Source organism: Ambystoma mexicanum, chromosome 4q, assembly GCF_040938575.1.
Source record: "Ambystoma mexicanum isolate Mex_15411 chromosome 4q, UKY_AmexF1_1, whole genome shotgun sequence".
Classification (NCBI taxonomy): domain Eukaryota; kingdom Metazoa; phylum Chordata; class Amphibia; order Caudata; family Ambystomatidae; genus Ambystoma; species Ambystoma mexicanum.
Window position 1 is genome coordinate 723,074,277 of NC_090928.1, and position 13,968 is coordinate 723,088,244.

Consider the following 13,968-nt stretch of genomic DNA (forward strand, 5'->3'; position numbering starts at 1 on the left):
GTACAACCATGATATAACAGAGGGGTTGCGATCATTTAAACTGTGGGCATTGTATTAGATGCTTTTGGCGAGGAAGTTGTGCTGTTTCGCATTTTTTCCTGCAGTCTTTCATTTGGCGAGATAGCAACATAGGGCGGTGTCGTGTAATATCCCCATACAAGTTTAGATCCGTCCCACACCAAAAAATCACCTTCTTTAGTATTTACAGTTGTGGTTTCATTTGTCGCATTAATCCCGTTGTTCCCTCCCCCCTCGTTCATCTCTATCGAGATGAACGCTATAAACCAATATGTAACCAAGCCAAACAGTATTCTAAAAAATAATGTAATGCATACAGACAATCCACACTCATACGAATATCTACATCCTTCAGCTAAAACTTCTCTATATCTAACAAATCTATCCGTTGCAGGCTGCCCGTTAGTTGCCATGGTAGTTCCTGTTTGAGATATAAAAGTGCATTAAGTGCGTGTATGTAAACATTCTTTTTGGCACTGTATGTACCAGGAGGTCATGAAAGGGAGATGGGTTGGGTGGGGGAGGGGGAAGGTGGGAAATGCACAGAGAAGGGAGCAGACAATATAAATATTTTTCACACCGTTATTTTTTACTTAAACACATTTTTTTTTTCATTTATCTCAATCAATAACCTGTATAGAATTTCTTTCGTTAACATTTTTGTCTATCAGTTACACTCCTCCATTCACTTGTTCACGTTCACTCATCACTTTCATTACTTTTGTTTGCTGTTGTCTGTGCCTCCCCATCCACCTCTTCCTGTACACTATTATATGCCTTTCGCACATCTGTCAAATGTATCCAGTACTTGAGCCCCTTTACTTTTACAGCTGTAGGGGTACAAAGTACCACTTTGTACGGCCCATGGAACCTTGGGGCATTCCACCGGCGCACAAAGCTCCGGACATAAATGAACTCTCCTGGCATTAATTGTACCTGTGTTTCCGGTTCCGCAAGGGACACCGTTGTGTTCCCTTCTTCCCTTGTGAATGGTGGTGAGAGCTGCCTTGATATTGCACGTGCTGCCCTAGTTAGCTTCTTCAGGTATTCTGTGAATTCATCTCCCAATATGGTGGCGCTTCTGTGTGCATCTGAGTGTTGGCGTAGTGGGGAATGTGCTGTGTGCATCTGTCTCTCTGTCACAATTTCGTGCGGGGACAGATGGTGGTCCTTGCTCGGCTGATTCCTCAGCTCAAACAGTGCAAGGGGTAAGCAGTAGATCCAGTTTTTCTTCAACAAAAAACACAATTTAGACAGTCTCCCTTTTAACAGTCCGTTCATCTTTTCGACAACGCCATTACTTTGAGGATGATAAATCGAGCGCAATTTATGCTTTATTCCCAATAACGCGGTCACTTCTTTGAAGAGCTCGTTCACAAAATTAGTGCCGTTGTCTGAGCGAATTACATGGCAAATTCCCCAACGCGGGAACACTTCCCTCACTAGGAACTTTGCAGCGCTTTTAGCATCAGGTCGTGCACATGGGCCTGCTTCCACCCACCTCGAAAATGGTCATACAACCACTATCATGTAGCGTGCCCCATTACACCTCTCCCCCATGTCTGCGTAATCAATGTGCAGTTCTCTGAAGGGCCCTGTGGGTTTTGGAATTGTCCCCCTGAGTGTCCGTAGCGTCATTCCAGAGTTATATATTTGGCACGTTGTGCACTCCATTGTCAATCTAGATATGTGTTCCTGGAGACATGGCACGAACCAGTCTTCTTGTATCTCTGCTGCAATGTGTTGTTTAGTGTTATGCGCTGGAAAGTGTAATTGCTGAAATGCTATCTCTAACAGTTTGATGGGCATTACTACTTTTCCTGAGTTATTTTGGCGCCATAATAAGTCTGTTGCCGATTGGCTGCACCCCCTTTTTTCCCACACCATCTTTTCATCACAACTGGCCCCTTCCTGCAGCTCTAGTATTTGTGATATGGGCATGGCATTGTATCCTTCTGGGAGCTCTTCGTTCGTCTTGTGCTGCAATAGGTACTCGCCTGTTCCATGTCTTTCAAAATACGAAGCTTCCTTGGCAGCAGCGTCTGCTGCCGCGTTCCCCAAAGATACAACGTCTGTGTTGGACGTATGTGCTTGGCACTTCACTATTGCTACCACTGTTGGATCTTTTAGGGCCTCAATCAATTCTTTCAGTAGTTCAGCATGTTGCACTGGGGTCCCATCTGCCCTTCAAAACCCTCTCCGCCCCCACCGGGCTAGACCTCCGTGTACTGTCGTCGTCATGTAGGCTGAATCTGTATATACTGTTACTGCACATCCTTTAGCTGCATGTAATGCTTCTATTAGGGCGATAAGTTCTGCTGCTTGGGCTGAGAAATGGGACGGAAGGCGGTACTGTACTAGTACTTCATACTCACCTTCTTCTAGCCTCACTACTGCCAGTCCCACATGTTTCTCTCCTGTGTCCATGTCAATCGACGCTGACCCATCCACAAAGTACACCTCTCCCTCGCTCAGGGCATTTTCGCACACCACCGGGCCCTCCCCCGTTTCTCCTGTGTAAGTTGCACAATTGTGTTCTTGCATGTCCTCTAGTGTGCATGGTTCTGTGATGAATGTTGCCGGGTTTACTGTCCTGCACCTTACCACGTGAATATTGGCGCTGGACAATATTATCTCATAGGCAGTTGCTCGCTGTGTGGTCAGTGTGCTTTTTGATCTTTCAAGTATTGCAAATAAGGAGTGTTCCACAAACAACGTGACAGGGCACCCCATTACTATTGTGGCACTTTTCTCAATGGCGAACGCGGCGGCGGCGGCGAGAGACTGCTCGCACGCGAAGTGGCCTTGCATCACTGCATCTAATGTGCCACTATAGTAAGCCAATGGTTTGTGTCCTAGAGAAGTCTTTTGTGTCATTACAGTTTTTATAAGAGTTCCCTTACAATGTGAGAACAGGTAAAATTTGGGCTCATAATCAGGATTGGCGAGTACTGGAGCACTCGAAATCAGCTCTTTTAGCGACCCAAACGAGTCACTCATTTCTTCTGACCACTCTATTTGCCTGTTCTCATGCTGGGCCTCTTTGAGTGCTTGCAGTAATGGCCTGGTGTAGGCTGCATAATCTAATATCCATGCTCTACAATAGTTACACATTCCCAAGAGTTTCTGCATCTCCTTCACTGTTGTTGGTTCTCTCACTGACCTTATTGCTTCCACTCTGTCAGGTATTATTCTTTTCCTGTCTTTTGATATCAGCTGTCCCAGGTACAGCACTTCTGACTGATAGTATTGTAGCTTTCCCTTGTCCACCTTGTACCCTTTATTCGCCAGCAGCGTCAAAAGTGTTACTGAGTCTGTTCTGCATGTCTCTTCACTCTGTGCGCAGACGAGCAAATCGTCTACGTACTGAATGATCGTGCTTTCAACTGATAAATTACCCAGGTCTTCGTGTAGTATGCGGTTGAATATGCTTGGACTTTCACAGTACCACTGAGGTAGCCTGCAATGCTCGTATCTCTTTCCCCCTAATGTAAATACTGTCAGGTATCTGCTTTCTTCTGCCAAGGGGATGGAGAAGAATGCATTTTTCAAATCAACCACTGTGAAATGTGATGCCGTTTTTGGGATGCTGCATAATATCGAAGCAGGGTTCGGGACCAAAGGGAACCCTTTCTGTATGACGTCATTTAGAGGGCGTAAATCCTGGATCATCCTCCCTTTGCTTTTTTGATCGGGTAGATATAGGTGTTACATGGGGAGTTTGAAGGCACTATTATCCCCTGTGCTAGCAATGCATTTATTGTCTCTTATCCCTTCCTCAGCTTCGCGGGACAATGGGTATTGTTTCACTCGGGGCACAATTGCCCCTGGTTTGAGTTTTATTACCACTGGTGTCACTCCTTGCAACAGACCTACATCATGGGGGCCTGTTGTCCACAAATTGTTTGGCACCAGTCGCATGTCATCATCAAAAAAGGACGGTGGCGTTCCCACCACTGCCATCAACTGGACGGGAACTTGTCTTCTCTGAATCAAAATGTCACAGGGCATTGCTATTTCCATTATTATCTTGCCATCATTTTCCGCATCAGAAAAGAGATCCTCATCAGATAAGTCTCGTAGGGCCATATTAGCATTGATGCACAGTACAGTGCGCCATTCACACCCATCTATGTCCATCCCAATCACTGCAATCCTTTTTGCTGATACCTGTACAGCATGTAGGTCTAAGGATACCACTGACCCTGGTGCTATGTCTGGGCGCACTATTGGGCGGAAGATAAATTCTGCGGGTATTTTCCACTCCAAATTTTTTAGCTCGGGAACTACTTGGGCCAGCGTTTTTAAGCCTTCGATGAACATTCTTTCATCCACTGGCATGCCACGTATTTCCGGTGCCGTTGTCCAAGCCTGCACCACCAGCATTACGCGTAATGGGCATATTCCTGGTGTTGAGCACACTATCCCTCGCTCTGTAAATTATATTGTCATGTTAAGCTTGCTAAGAAGGTCCCTTCCGAGCAAGTTTATTGGCGATTGTTCATAATACAGTAAGGGTGTCTTTACCGTTTTACCCCCCACTGTCACATCCAAATCTTCTGTGTAAGGAACTTCAATTACAGCCCCAGAGAACCCCTGCGTCTCTAACTTCCGGTTAGATAACAGAAACCGGCCCTCACGAATACATGATTTCTCCGCTCCCGAATCCACCATGAATATGAACTGCTTGTCTCCTATCTGCGCCCCTACCAATGGTTCCTCCGCTGCATCGTAGGTTGTAGATAGAACAGGACACGCAAGTGTTCTCTGTGGGCTGTCCTATGCTGGTTTTCTCGTTGTCCCCCCTGGCTGAAGACACTTCCTGAAACTACTGACACACCACTATAGGGGGCTGGGGCTGGTGCTCCATTGGCATTCGTTGCGAAAGGGTTGCCTGGGGTGTAGTGCATAATGTCGTTGTTTTGTGGGTGATTCTGTGTTCTGTAGTGATGCGCTTGCCTTTGCTCTGGGTACCCCTGCTCTTGTTCCCTCTGTTGTCGCCCCATTGGAAGACCATATGGGCTTCCCGGTTGAAGGTTGCCATAGTGTTCTATCTCTGGAAATCCGTTGTTTGTTCTACTCCTGCACTCTCTGGAAAAGTGCCCCCACCTCCCGCAGTTCCAACAGCTTCCCTGCGCACCTCTGGGGCCTTGCAATCCATTTCCTCCCATTCCCCCGTACCCTTGTTCACCCCCTCTGCGACCCCTGTACCCACCTCGTCCCCCTCGAGGGGCCCAATCTTGCCACTGCGGACCTCCACTCTGCTCCTGCTCCTTCCACTGTCGTTGCCCTGCTCCTGCCCAATTCGTTGCCATCCTCCCCTGTATTGCTACCAGCCCCTCCTCCTCCTCTTCTCCCTCCCTGCTGTGTGGGAGCACGGCTACTGCTGCAGCGACCTTCACCAGTTTCGTTTGTACTCATTTTGCCTCGTCTGCCAATCATTTTTGCGCTATCTCCTTTTCCCTCTCTTTTATTCGTTTGCAGTGGTGAACTATTATGCTCTGTATTTCGGGCTACCCTTTTGCTTCTATACCTGCAATTTTGTCAAGTGCCTTTTGTACCTCTTTAGGGAGCCCCCTCTTTATTATGAAGTAAAATAATGATGTTGATTGATACCAGGGCGTGCCCGTTTCCGCTCTCCACATCTCCTGGACCCGAAATAAATGTAATCCATAGCATCTTCCCCATCGTTCATCGTACATTGCATGACAGACTGCAAATCTGGGGTGTCTGGGAATGTCTCTCTTAATGCGTCCCACACCCTCGCACGTACTGTGTTAAAAGAGGCCCCATCATGGCAATCGCAGTCTAACGTTACTCCCGGGAAGCCAGCCTTTACCCATACTCTGTCAGCTTGATCCCCGACTGCTGAGACTAGCAGACTTTTCACATCACCTATTGCTAGAGGGACCCCGGCTGTGTGTTTCTCAAATGCATATATCCACCTGCTTGCCCCTCCTGATAGCGGTGGTAATAACTTTAACAGATTGGCCTTATCCATCTGAGCCCAGAGTATGTAATTCGGCCTCCCTCCTCCTCTGTGTATTAGTGGGAGTTGTAACCTCCCCTTTGTTGTCTTATCTGCACTCACCTTCATTCCGTTCTTTCCTAGTGGTGCCATTTTCCCCAATCTATTCTTTAGTCGTCCTGTCCACTCTTCTTCCATTGTTCTCCCTGAACATGCGCCATCCAACCCCTCACTTCCTCCTCCCATTGCCATGCTTAATCTTTCACTTTCCTCTAAGTCCTCTTCTATATCACACAATATCTCCTCTCTACCTCCTGTGGTCCTTATCTCATCGTCAGTGCGCTCCTCCCTCTCCTCTAGTTCAATTATTCGGGCCGGCTCTTCTTGAATCCTAAACAATATCTCCCCCTTCTTCCATCCTTCCTCAATGGTTTTATCATGACTCTGTGCTCTTGATGAGAGCTCTGACCTAGCAGCATTAGTCGCCGTCTGTTCAAATATGCTTTTTATCCTCGAGAGCTCGTCTTTTGCTACAGAGAGCCTGGACTCTAGGTCTTCTGTTAGTTTCTCTATGTTCACTATTGGTGTACTTACCTGGTCGCGCTCTCTATGACTCTCATACGGTGGGGGTGCTGTTGGCCCTCGAGTCGTAGTGACTGTGGTTGGGGGTACATATGTTGGGTCACTGTATCCCTCTGCGGGCACTGGCTTATTTAATATTGGGTACAACCTAGTTACCTCTGCCGGTGGCTCCCCTTCCGGCAACTCCTTGTCGTCTTTTGGTATCAGTAATGGATTGTCAGTGGTAGATGGCAGATCAGTACCTAACTCCCTTTTCTTAGGTGGGGGTACTTCTTCAAACAATCTCCATAGGTCTAATATTTCTCTCCTATTATGTAGCTGCTTCCCCTTGTATTTCAAATAAATGCATGTAGCTACCATATCTAGGACACTCTTGTCAAACGATCCCCCTTTGGGCCATATTTGGGGTAACCCTTCCCCCTTTAGCTCTGTAATCCACTGATCGTGATATTTCTTAATGCGTTCAGCATACCCAGGTAGATTCTTACAAATATGGGCTAATGGTGTTTCTGTCCCCATACTTCGTGGCTGCTCGATACGGATGTATATCTATATATATATCTTTTTATATAGATGTGTCACCAGATATATCTGAGTATTTGTGTATCACTGCGTGTGGGGACCTGCGTGAGCTTCCGCCACCTGAACAATCTAAGAATTGCTGTGCACAGCCTTTTTTCTGTATACTTTTAGGGGGCACATACAAGAGCAAAGCACCCTTCGTACCCCGCCAATATCTTCAGCAAATTTATCCAAAGAAAAAAAAACAGTCACCTTACTGCATTGCGCTTTTCCTTGTAAAATTTCTTCTGGTCGCACTTACCATGACCACACCATAATTAGGCACTTATGACCACTCTTATACATTCAACGTGACAAATATGATCTGGCACATGTGATGCATACACACTCATAGACAACACTCTATTCACGGCTCAATTTGTAATACCTTTCCACCCTTACTAGCTGTCCCTTTCTTTCTTAATCTGATATTAATTTGTCTTGTAGTTTTTATATACACTTGTCTTTCTACTTACATTATTATTATTTTTTTTTTGTACTAACCCTGTTCTTTTCGCGTAAACTCAGAGAGAAGAATAGAAAGAATAGCAGTCCCTAATATATTCACTGTGTCTCCCTTTTACCAGACACCTTTATCTTATTTTCACTTCCTCATATATTCCCATTACTAGTCAAGATAGCACTATGCGGCGCCGCCTTCTACCCCCTCGCGGAGCTAGGTTCCCGTCTCTTTATCTCTTTTCACCTCTTGATCCTAATGGCCATATGCAAAGAAAAAGGAAAGAAAGTCTAGAGTGGTTCTTAGTAGTCCCAAAGTGTCCCCTTTCAAACAACCTCGTTCTCTGTCCTGTTTTCCTCCCCTGCTCCCTTTATGGTCACTCGCACTTAATACTCACGTGCCCGTCTGGAACCGAGAGTCTCCGAACTGGGTCCGTCCAGGCAGTGTTGCCGTATGCTCAACGGTTAGCCCCGGCTCCGGCGAGCAGTACTCAAAGGGGATTTTTCAACCGGGATCCCGTACCCTCTCTCTGTTGAGTGCGCACTTCTGAGCGTACCGGTCGCCGTTGGCGGGCAGCCTTCCGGAGCCGGCGCACCGTGCGTATCCCTTTTGGACCAGAGATTTTCGTGCCAAAGGGGACGGCAGGGATATATATGTTAAGGAAAAATAATCATCACGCTGTCGGGGTCACCACTGAAGGCGAGCGTCCCCCAGATAGCACGATCCTCCCCACAATGAGAGACAATAATGGACTCTCCCAAGATGGGAATAAGGCTAAGACAAAGTGCGGGTGAGCTTAAATGGGAGTTTATCAATCAGAATAGGGCATGCAAAGGACTCTGCAAACTCCGAGAGCGTTCTGTCTGACAATAGCAAAGACAGGCGTATATATTTACAAAAAACGTCATAAGAACCTACATACTATAGGGGGCACAAGTTCGTGGGGATTGGGTGGCGACGACTAACTATAGGTGCCGCTGTGATGTGGTTTGCCGTGTTTGGTGGACGTCACTGGTTACTCTCGTGGGCCGGGCCAGGCCGGGCAGGTCAGCTGGGTTCATCCGGACGGTGTTGTTGTGCCAGCCGTGACCAGTGTCAGTGATGAACGTCTTTCCTGGCTTTCTGCCCTAAGGCCACGCACACCGCATTCATTCAATATTGCAATATTATCTTCCCCGATAAATCTTCCAATAGGTTATTCTACAGGTTAATGCAACACAGGAGGAATGCACCTAGAGTGGGGTCTTTTGGTGATACATCAATACATGGTTACCATCGTCCTGTTGACCGGGTATCATAGGTTGCGAGGTTGGGTCTCAGGGCAAGGGACGAGCTGTTTGAGTTATCATGTCCCGTTAGAAGTCATTATGAATGTGTTCCTGCAGTGTTGCTATAATATTGGGTGTCCTAATTTTACAGGGGCCATTAACCTAGGGTGAGACGGTGGGTTGTGGAGCCTAAAAAAGGGTGCCTTCGGGCCTGCGTTTATAGCCGGGGTTTACTGCTGGGTTGTAAATAATTCAGGTGGCAGGCCGCGGCCATTGGAGCTGCGGGGGAACGTGAATGTTTGAAGCGGCTCCAGCCGAATTGGGGGAGGTGAAGCAGAGCAGCACAGGCCTCTGCTTTCCGTCTGGCAGGCTTCACTGGGGAGGAAGGGGGAATGGCCTTGGATATGCCCACAATGGTGTTTTCCTCGTGCGTTGCAGGTTAAGTGGAAGAGGCATAAACATTCATATAATATACAATACTCATTGAGTCTTTTCAAAGCTTATGTTTTCTGCATTGTTAGTGCATTTTACATGGCCATTTCAAATGCGTTACCTATATGTTAAGTATTTAACAACCACAACATTTTGTTGCATTTCTATACATGCGCGGTAAGCGAGGTAGTAGTAAGGTTGGTGGAGCACGCAGGAACAACCGGCTAATGAGACTGATGGCAGTGACACATGGTGAGCTTGGACATACATACTGTGCATTTTCGTGCACCATTTACATGAGCTCCCAATGGGGTTGTGTTTGTCTTCCTTTGCACTCTAGCAGCATTAGTTCAGTTATGGCATGGGACCTTGGGGTGCAGTCCTCTCGGCGAAACATAACATGAAAACCCCGGGACACTTTTACCATTTGCACATAGCTACGGGGATGTGGGTACTTCAACCAGAATGCCATATAAACACACATCCTGCCATCTTCATGGAGGTTACATGTTTTTAGTCAGAAAGGTCATGGAGAGAAGAGTTTCATCACAGGTAGTTTGCTCATTAGTATTTGGGGGCTCTGCTTCTGTCAGGGGACCATTTTACAGTTCTTTTCCACCCCGGCCCTGCTGGCCGGGTCATACTGGGAACAGTGATACACTGCGGAAGGTGAAATGTTACAGTGTTTGCATCCAGCACAAGCTCATGTCCGTCTGTTCGTGGGAACGGGCTCTCAGAGGATCTGCCAGGGAGCTGCGGCCGCAGGGACAAGTGAGACTCTCTAGGGGTGGGGGCCGCGCTGTGGTGCACAGGGCTCATGCCATTTTGATTTCACAAAATGGTTTCCAGGGCCTAGCTAAATACAGCATGTTTGGTCAATGTCTTCAGCCAGTGGTCCACCCGCCACCTGGGCCCTGGTGGCAGGGGGAACCCCTGACGAGCCATGGACTTCACAGGGGGGAGAGGCTGCAGGGGAGGGGGGTCTCTTGGACCAATCCTCCCATACACTATTCACACACATTGTGCACTCCTCATCTGATGCCTCTGCAAAGTGTAAAGAGACAATGACAAGCTGCCTTATGAATGTTCTGTGTTGTACGATGGCTATGGTGAATCTCCGTTTCTGGCCCTTTCTACACCACTGTACAACGTAAGTGACAAAATAGCTCTGTAAGAAAATAGCTGAAATCTGAGAGTGACTCGCAGGTAAGCGGTTTCCACCCAGCATAGCTGACACAAGTATGCATCCTTTTGAAGGTGATTTATCAAACAGGGAAACTGCATAAAATCCTAAGAATTGAAAGGGAAATATACATCTAATCCAAATATACATCTAATCCAAGCAAGATTCCACCTAAGACTGTACATACATATTAAATTGAGAAATAGTTTAATTGAAATTTGATGCAACAAAGCCTAATTTTATATTAAAAGAAATACAATGTATATACTTGTACAAGATTTGAGATATACAACCTACCACAAATCGCATAGACTACAGTCAGAATGTGAATCCACACAATCACCTCTAAATATAGACCACATTTACACAAAGTGCAGTAGTGGAATTAAATACAATTCATTCAACCTACACATGCATGCAACAATTATATTCCTCAAATACCGAATTACTAATACATTTGTGGTCTGTGGCTAAACATCTCTCTTATGCCAACCAGGTCTTCGGCCGTAATGGTCTATGTTTTTTCTTTGGACTCAGCCTTCTTCAGGACCTACTCATTTAACAGTGGAAAGTTTATTTGTAAACAGTAGACATCTGAAATATAAAAGTTTAACATCCTGCTAATGCCAAATCTAAATCAAAATTTCAGAGATTATTAGACATTAAAGTATTATGCATATTCCCAAGAACTATGTTGGTTAAGATTTTGAACTAAACATAGTTCCATATCAACCGATATTTGCTCATGTGAATTTATTTTTCCATTTGTCATTGTAAAGAGTTGCCAGGGCCCAAATCCCATAACGGAGGAAAATTATATTTCATCTGGCACTGTGCATTTGAAAACAGGTATAGATTTATGGATGCACTAGATTTAATAATATATGTTCTGAATATGCCTAACGCCTGGTTCTTCAACAGATACCATGTCAATCTATAAAAATAAAACCTTACATTAATTTGTCTGATCGATCCCTAATGTAAATATTCTACCATCTTCCTATTGGGTTCTTAATCTATTTACCTTGTTTCCTCCTCACAAATATACATTCAACTCAATTTGTTTTCCTAATGATATTCCCCTTTGTGCTTATTGAGGCTTGTATCCTACGTATTGTATGGGGGCTCTCCTCTTGGCACTCACCAAAAAAGTTGAAAAGTAGTCAAAAAGGAGTGTATGCCTGTGCACGAAAGTAACACCATTTTATTCAGGGCCCCAGACGCAGCTGGGACAGCAAATCCAAACAGAACGCGGAACAGAACTGCATGAAAAGGTGCTGTCAAAGAACCACCCTCGAAGTTAAATTGTTTATACACAGTAAACGAATTAGCATTTATGATTGTGCAACATAGAAAAAAATCTCCCCACACAGAAATGATTGGTTCTTGCACTTTGGACCCCCATAGAACTGTGTACGTTATGCTGGATCATTGGGTTCATCAACCTTCCCACACCACCCTCAATTACAACCTTGTGACGTCACAATCCACCCCCAATTCCGACAATACAAAATTAAATGAGTGAAACATTTGAGACAACCAGCAGAACTTTATTACTCTGCCCTGGTCGCCACTTACCGTCTCCCATGGGAACGGCTATCCATCATGACATCATCAGAGCCAAGAGCCACGGGCATCCTTTTAAATGATTGTTGCATATTGGGAACATTCTAACCCTCTTCCCAGGGACAATGGTCTACTGACTATTTGAAAACTGCTGTGGGACTTGCCGGCCTCACTAGAAAATCACATTTCATAAATGATTTTGAATTATAAAATGGTCATGTATACCTTTTTACATTGACAAACCCTGTGCGATCTACTCATTTCACTTTGATAAATAACGTTTGTGTGCTTCTCAGTACACTTGGCGAGAGATTGCATGGTATGTGCTAATGAACTTTCTGCAGTGGCCTTTGACGCAAACAAAATGCTCTCACATGTTATTAAAAAATCAGTCTTTTGGGGCTTATTTACTGTGCTTTATTCTACCACTAAGTTTAATTGTACTTTCCTGTCCCTCGGGATGTATAGAATTTGTTTTATTAAGCTTTTAATTTTGCATGTATGAGAAAGGGACCCTTCCCTTTTTAGAATCTTACTCTCTCAGCTGATAAGTGTGTTCCTTCACACAGCGCTCGATGTGCATTTTTATTACAGTATATCGACGGCATGATTGACTTGACTGGGGCACTGCTGGGGTAAACTGCATTTTAAAGCTCTAGAGAAGTGTGCTGCTAAGGCTCTGGACAACACAATCCAATATATATGTGTAGCTTATGTCTGACACATTTAGAAAAAATGATGAAAGCTGTAGAGGGTATAAGTGAGAAGAGAAGATAAAGGAAGCCGTGGTTCAAGGATTGAACCCAGTGTTGAAGAAACATTTTAAAGATACAGTATTATAGAGAGGATTAGGAAAAAGCGGTCTTTCAAAAAATAAAAGATATAAACATAAGCCATCACAAAACATACGATGAATGAAGTCTGCAGGCAAGAAAAACTTTAACTGATATTTGTAGAGCACTCATCACCACCGTGGTGGTCCCACGGTATGCAGCCCTGTACAAAAGGAGGCGTAGTATGACCCCGCCAGGATGTCTCCGGACAGTAGTCTGTGGGTAAAAAGGAAGAAGGGGAGGGGATGAGGAGGTAGATGAGGCCTAGACGGGCCTGCATTAGCACAAAGTAGCATGGACATGATACCCCGGTTCTGTGTGATAATGTCCCCGCAAAAATGTTGCCATGCAAGAATGGCGCCTTTTTTTGCAGAGACATTATCATAGAGAACCTGCAGGGGACACCCCTGCAAACCCTGAATTATTTTTTGGTTTTAAAGGGAGCGGGGGACACCTCTGCAACCCCTGCTCCCATTTACCCCATATATAATGTCGCCTATGCCGTTTCCTGGCGACTATATGCATGGCGAAATTATATAAGGGGACAATACCTGATACCAATCCCCACCATGGCGCCCATCAGTGCATTATGTACAGTATGCAATGACATGGCCAGCACGAAAAGCCTTCCTACAATGGTACACATTGTGGGTAGAAGCACCATGGAAATGTGCCAGAAATACATTGTCGTGCATCGCCGGCGACCTGCATCCATTTGATTCTCCCTTTGTGCCACCACAAATAACTAGCCACAACCTGCACGGCCCCCACTCAAACCCTCATGAAAAACATGTCAGAACATGCACCACTTCAACCCATTACTTTTAAAAATCTAAAGCGAATAGTTCTCCTTCATTGACCCCAGACAATTTAGAATCGCCTAAATCACCCATCATTGACTTGAGCCACACTACTCAGTGGGAGTGGTGAGAGAGTTTCAATTGACAAGCCTTATAGAGCTTGCACTGAGAAGGCTGCCTGAAGGCTCTGTAGGACCCTTGTCATCCTTTCCAAAATTCCCTTGAAAAATAGAAGCATGGCCAGCATCTGGATTGAGAGCATCACGCTAAAGTATTCAGAATGAGCTGTACTGTGCC

The 13,968-nt window shown here is 45.5% G+C and overlaps 1 protein-coding gene across 6 annotated transcripts in view; it reads left to right on the forward strand.

Moving 5' to 3' along the window:
• ANKEF1 (ankyrin repeat and EF-hand domain containing 1) overlaps positions 1 to 13,968 on the forward strand; it is a 349,443-nt gene that overhangs the window by 253,119 nt on the left and 82,356 nt on the right. The window lies entirely within an intron of this gene.